At 34.3% G+C, this 7,500-nt stretch overlaps 1 pseudogene; it reads right to left on the bottom strand.

Annotated features, from left to right (window-relative positions):
- Positions 1 to 5,489: 5,489 nt before the first annotated feature.
- On the bottom strand, positions 5,490 to 6,478 carry LOC126409317 (NAD(P)H-quinone oxidoreductase chain 4, chloroplastic-like; annotated as a pseudogene).
- Between the last annotated feature and the right edge of the window lie 1,022 nt (positions 6,479 to 7,500).

Below are 7,500 nucleotides of genomic sequence, written 5' to 3'. Positions count from 1 at the left end.
TAAGTTGCAACAGAAAAGGGGAGGTTAATGAATGATTTTGAAATATAGTCTACTCGGTAATCTATTATTATTATGGATGAATATATTGAATTCGGTCGTTATGGTCGGACTTTATTATGGATTTCTAACCACATTTCTATAGGTCCCTCTTATCTCTTACTTCTAAGAACTCGGGTTATGAAAGATCTATTTCTATATACTATAGAAATACTTTAGCTTTAATAAAAATACTATTTAGAAAAATAGTAATAGTAATTAGTAGGACTATTGATACACAAGCTAAATATAAGAATAGATAAGAGGAAATTCGACCCCCCCTATATATTTAATACCTTCTCCTAGAAAGAAACTTGCAACGCCAATCCCATTAGTAACTCCATCAATGACTCGTCGATCAAAAGAATGAGTTAGTTGAGCTAATCCTCGTACACCCCTATGAATACTTTTTCGTAATAAACGTCTATGTAGCCGCGATTGTATGACCAGTTGTATATGACATTTATTATTTGTTCTAAACGATTCTCATTTTAGAATCTATTTTAGCAAATGAATTGATTAAGTACAATTTTGTCGATCTGAATAGACAGACCCATATAGAACAGATGCTATAAATATTCCGAAGTAGGCTATACTAACTGAATAAATGCATTCGTCAAAATTTATACCAATCTTCATCAGTTGAATTCTGATGGAAAAGTTTCATCGATGGGGTTAACCATTTTGATAATATGTCAACCTCCATTACTTCGTGCCCGAAATTAATTCCTATGCATCCAACGAACAAAGTAAATATGGCCAATATAGCAGGGGAATACATGGTATTGTCCGATTCATGCGGATATAGTAAGTATGAGAGTCTTTTTTGAAAAATGAGTACTAAAAGATGATCGCATGGTTCTTACATAACCGGCAATTTTATATGTATTAGAAACGAGCAATTGGAAAAGGAGGACTTGTCATTATTATTCCTTGTTGTTAAAAGCAAATTGCTGCTAACAGGTTTGGAACTTCTTGCCCCCATATGGATATTGAATAGAAGGAACTATTTGTGTGTCCGCTGTAATTTTGAAAATGACTACGTAAATGCCCTTCGAAAGTAAGTAATACATACGAAACATATAAAATGCAGTTAATCCTGCTGTGTAGAAAGCTATTATCGCAAAATCGGTGAATACAACCAACTATCATTAAGAATTTCGTCTTTGGACCAAAACAAGCGAGGGTGGAATACCACAAGAGAAAGTGTACCTAAAAAAAAGTTGTTTTTGTAATTGGCATATATTTAGTTAAACCGCCCATAAGAACATGTTCTGACTCTTAGTCGGAGAATACCCATAATGGGTTCCATGGAATGAATGATTGATCCAGACCCTAAAACATAATGCTTTAGATAAGCATGAGTGATCAAATGGAATAAAGCGGCTCGATAAGAACCTATACCAAAGCTAACATAATGTATCCCAATTGAGACATCGTGGATAAGCTAAACTTCTCTTATATCTCTTTGAGCAAGAGCTAAGGTAGCTCCTAATAGTACCGTTATTAACCTATCAAAGATATGATATTCATTATGTAAGGTATGGCTATGAAAGAGGAAGAGCCGAGCTACAAGAAAATTCCTGCGGCTACCATAGTAGCCGCATGTATCAGAGCCGAAATAGGAGTGGGTCCTCCATAGCATCAGGTAACCATACATGAAGTGGGAATTGCGCAGATTTAGCAACTGCACGAGGAATAATAAGAAGGCACAAGCGTAGCAAATGAGGAATTCATCTCATTGTTATTAATGATCGAATCATTGAATATTTCGAATAAATCCTGAAATTCGAACTACCTGTTATTAAATAAAACCTAGGATTCTAATAATAAACCAAAATCCCCACACGATTGGTCACAACGCTTTTTGACAGGCATTTGCTGCAATTGGTCGGGTAAACCAAAACCTATTAACAGATAGGAACACATTCCACTAGTTCCCAAAAATATGGATTTGTATCAATTGGGACTAGTAACTAATCCCAGCATCGCTGTATTGAAAAAACTCATATAAGCAAAAAATCTCAATATCCTCGGTCATGAGACATATAATTATCACTATAGATAAGAACCAGGATTCCAACAGTAGTGATTAATATCGACATAATAGAAGTAAGTGGATCAATCAGTAGCCGAATTCTAAGGAAAATCACTAGTGATGCTCCAAGACCATAGATATTCATAAATTGAGCTACCATTGATTTGCTGGATCGCCAGCTTAGTGGAAAAGACCATAACTATACTTAACAATAAAACGCGGGAAAAGCCATATACGACGAATATTTTTTGTTGCTGTCGGATTAAGCAGGAGTTCCAATCCTATTAACATAGTAACTAGAGCGGAACGAAAGGTATATCCATGCATATTGATATGTGCGTTCCATAACCATAATAATAAATTAAATCAACCTTTTCCTCTATTTTCTTCTAATTAATTATATTAATTATTGTTCCCAATTCACATTCATCACCAGTTCTTATTTATTTTTTTTTTAACACAAACCAAATAAGGATACGAAAGAATATTCTTTTTATTAATCTCGCTCTTCCTCGACTATTTAAAATTTGACCCAAGGAGTTACAATTGAATTGGTCAATGATATAATTAAGCAATTATTGCTTATACTAGGGGTGAAGTAATTATTAGCTTTTGATATGGATCATGAGATCCGCAATAACTCAACCCAACAGATCTTTTATCCAATCATTAACTAATTTAAATTTAATTTGAACTGATTGATTGGCTTCCACCAGAACTTGTGGGAAATTCTATGATACTTGTAACTCCCATATGGGTGAAGTAAGAAGGTGAAGTAAGAGGTTACTTAAATTGCCTTAATCAAGTTCAAGTAATGTTCAAGTAATGGATCATTGAACAAAGTATTATTCGAATCGTGGGGGCGCTATGCTTTAATGGGATCAATTGGTAGAGAAAATCTTATTGTTTTATCTCATGTAGGTAATTAATTTCTGGTTATTGTTATTAATGTATTACGACGGTAGGTATATGTAGGTTATATATATGGTCTATTTGAATAGACTGAGATAGGAATTGTAACCTTTTATTTTATTTATTTTTCTTTTTATATTATTTATCTGCGGGGGTCGATTTCATCGGTAGTTGATACCATCGATCCTAATGAATGGAGATATGAAACAATTAGTACATTTTCTTTCTTCTGAGATTTTCATTGTATGCATAATAATGATAATGAATACTTCAAAAGAGAAAAAGATAACTATTTTTTTCTATGAGAGTTATACCTAGCGAATCGAATCTCCTTTCTTTTTATTCTCCAACTTGAGTTTGAGTCCCTAGCATAATTTAGTTTAGTCCCTATTATATGCTATATGCGCATATTTGTATGTTATGAAGAAATCTATAACTAATAATAGATATTGAATAGAAGAATTAATGATCTATTTTGAACAATACATGTCTTTCACATTCAACTTAGAAAAGTTCATTTTTGCATGGCGGTTCCAAAAAAACGTACTTCTATATCAAAAAAGCATATTCGTAGAAATTTTTGGAAGAGAAGGGATATTGGGCAGCGGTAAAAGCTTTTTCTTTAGCTAAATCCATTTCTACCGGTTATTCAAAGGTTTTTTTGTACGACAAAAAAATGAAATAAAAAAGCAAAGAATAAATAATAATGTGATAAGAAACCCTTCAAATGATCTAAATCAACATCAATCATGATTGGATAAATTAATGATTCTGTATCATATATTGGGCCTCAAAATGGCACTATTTGTGTTTTAAGGGCGTTATTAGACGCAAGATACAAGGTTCAATATAGTGAATAGAGTGCATTTTTATATGATTTGCGAGATGGGGATTGCCATTTTCCCATCGATTCACTATTTTCCCCATCGATTCACTATTACTAAGCTTTAAGGTAAGCTAGTAACAATTATGGAACCTTCAAATATTGACTTGAATGGCTTTCTTCGATTGATTCAATAATCATCTATTGCAATTGCATTGAACCTCTCAATATCGACGATTGAATATGCATGAGTTAGTATTACTTCGAACAAGCCGCCATGGTGAAATCGGTAGACACGCTGTTCTTAGGAAGCAGTGCTAGAGCATCTCGGTTCGAGTCCGAGTGGCGGCATTCTCTAAACAAAAAGGACACAACGGATCCTTTAATTCGATACCATATTTCATTCGGTAATTAAGGAAGGGTTCCCTTTTTTTATAACTATAAAAACAAAAAATGATTGTTTATGATATTTGCAACTTTAGAACATATATTAACTCACATATCTTTTCGATCATTTCAATTGTGATTCCTACTCATCTGATGACCTTGGTCTATGAAATTGTAGGACTATGTGATTCGTCAGAAAAAGGCATGATAGCTACTTTTTTCTGTATAACAGGATTATTAGTTACTCGTTGGATTTATTCGGGACATGTACCATTAAGTGATCTATATGAATCATTAATGTTCCTTTCATGGAGTTTCTCCCTTATTCATATAGTTCCATATTTAGAAACTATAAGAATTTTTCAGTAAATAACCGCCCCAAGCGCTATTTTACCAAGGCTTTGCCACTTCGGGTCTTTTAACTAAATGCATCAATCCGCAATATTAGTGCCTGCTCTCCAATCCCGTTGGTTAATGATGCACGTAAGTATGATGTTGTTGAGCTATGCAGCTCTTTTATGTGGATCATTATTATCCATAACTCTCCTGGTCATTACGTTTAGAAGAAAGATAGATATTTTCGGTAAACCAATCATTTATTAATTAGTTCATTTTCTTTTGATGAGACCCAATACGTGAATTTTTCGTTTAGAATTATCACAGGTATCAATTGACTCAGCGATTGGATTTTGGAGTTATCGTGTCATTGGCTTGGGTTTTACCCTTTTAACTATAGGTATTCTTTCAGGAGCAGTATGGGCTAATGAGGCATGGGGATCTTATTGGAATTGGGACCCAAGAAACCTGGGCATTTATTACTTGGACCGTATTCGCGATTTATTTACATACTAGAACAAATAAAGTTTGCAAGGTGCAAATTCAGCAATTGTGGCTTCTATGGGATTTCTTATAATTTGGATCTGCTATTTTGGGGTCAATCTATTAGGAAGAGGGCTACATAGTTATGGTTCATTCACATTAAACATCTAATTGAAGAAAAAAACTGCAGAATACATAGAAAGATTGTACACATACCCTTTCATTCTCATATACCCTCTCATATACCATAATATTATTAACCATAATATTATTATCTCATTTATACATTATATGTATAAGGTGAAAGATATATATGTAATCAGAAATATCTGTAGTTAAATAATAAAACTACAGATATTTCTGATTACAATTTCCTTCATTTAATTGCATTTTTGACTTGATAGAAGGAAAATCTTCTTTTCCTTTTGATTGGTCTAGCCAACGATTGATTTGTTTGTAAACAGCAGTGCAGGATTATTGGATTGGATCTTCTGTGCTGCCCATAACCATAAAAAATCCATCCATGAAAGCTACCATGAAGTAATTAGATAGAATAGTTTCTACCTTGTCAACTGATAGTGAAAGAACGAAATCTGGATAATACCAATACCTATTATAGGTAAAAGGATACACATCAAATAAAGATTTCTCGTGGTCCAGAATCCACAAAGTGAGACTTGGGAACATTGAATAACCTGTATCCATAGAACATCTGGCGTGACATAGATAATGAATAAATAGGAGTTAATATCATTCCAATTGCCATTACAAAGTAATTAGTATTTTTGACATTACAAGGTATTTTGGGCTAGTAATTATTCCCAAAAATATCACAAATTCTGCACAAACCACTCATTCCTGGTAATGCGAGAGAAGCCATTGAGAAGCTACTGAACATCGTAAAGATTCTTGGCATTAGTATAGCTATTCCCCCCATTTCGTTAAGATAACGAAGACGTATTCTATCATAACTTGTTCCTGCCAGGAAAAAAGTGCAGCACCAATAATCCATGAGAGATGATTTGTAAATAGCTCCATTGAGTCCCGCATCGGTTATAGAACTAATTCCTATTATTATGAAACCCATATGAGATACGGAAGAATAGGCTATTCTCTTTTTTAAATTGCGTTGACCAAGAGAAGTTAAAGCTGCATAGATTATTTGAATAGTCCCTACTATCATCAACCAAGGAGAAATATGGAATGGGCGTGGGGTAATATTCCATATTGACCGAACCAACCCGTATGCTCCATTTTTAATAAGATTCCAGCTAGAAGCATACATGTACTGTAATGCGCCTCTCCATGGGTATCTGGCAACCATGTATGTAAAGGTATGATCGGTGATTTGACAGCATAAGCATAAGGAACCCAAATAAAATATTATTTCCAATGCACGGGATACGATTGATTAGCTAATGTTTCAAATTTAATGTTGGTTCATTGGAACCATATAAACCCATACCTAGAACTCCCATTAAGAGAAAATGGAACCTCCTGCAGTGTACAAATGAACTTTGTAGCTGAGTACAGACGTTTCTTTCCTCCCACATGGATAAAGTAGGTAAACAGGAATTAATTCTAATTCCACATGATGAAAAAAGTAAGAGGTCTCGAGAAGAAAATGATCCTATTTGACCACTGTACATTGCTAACATCAGGAAATGGAACAATCGCGAATTTCGGGTAACTGGCCAAGCCGCTGAAGTAGCTAAGTAGTGATAAATCTGTCAATAAAATGGGTCCTATAGAAAGTCCGTCGATTCCGAGTCTCCAGTGAAAATCAAAAATATTTATCCAGTTAAAGTCTTCTTCCAATTGGATTATGGATCGTCCAATTTAAATGATAACAGAATACGTAGGTCGTTAGAAGGAGTTCAAATAAGCAGATACAGATAGTATACATCGAACTACCTTATTTCCTCTATGAGGGAAAGAGCAATTAAGGAACCGCGGATATGGGCAAAACACAATGATTGTTAACCAATAAAAATCACTCATAGTAAAGACAAAATACACTTTGATTTGACCAGAAAAACCGCGCTCGGATTTTTTTATTTATCGAGTACGGGTTTTGTCGGTAAGAGGAATCAATGGATTCAAGGGGAGTTTTTTGTAACGTATTAATAAGCTAGACCCATGCTACGGGTTGTCTCATGCCATAATAACCGTTACTTAAGAATCCGTTGGACAAGCAGATTCACATCTTTACAACCTACACAGTCTCCGTTCTTGGTGCGGAAGCAATTTGCTTAGCTTTAATCCGTCCCAGGGTATCATTTCCAGGACATCTGTAGGACACGCTCGTACGCATTGGGTACACCCTATACATGTATCATAAATCTTTACTGAGTGTGACATTAGATCTATTAATTTTTTTTTGGAACGTCATAAATTTTCGGTCTGGTAGCTTTAGTAAATGATTAAATATTTTGGCACCAGACGAATCGATTGATTAGACCATAAAGTTTTGTTAGAAATCTAT

Source organism: Nymphaea colorata, unplaced genomic scaffold, assembly GCF_008831285.2.
Source record: "Nymphaea colorata isolate Beijing-Zhang1983 unplaced genomic scaffold, ASM883128v2 scaffold0089, whole genome shotgun sequence".
Lineage (NCBI taxonomy): Eukaryota > Viridiplantae > Streptophyta > Magnoliopsida > Nymphaeales > Nymphaeaceae > Nymphaea > Nymphaea colorata.
This window is presented reverse-complemented; position numbering and strand designations above follow the sequence as displayed.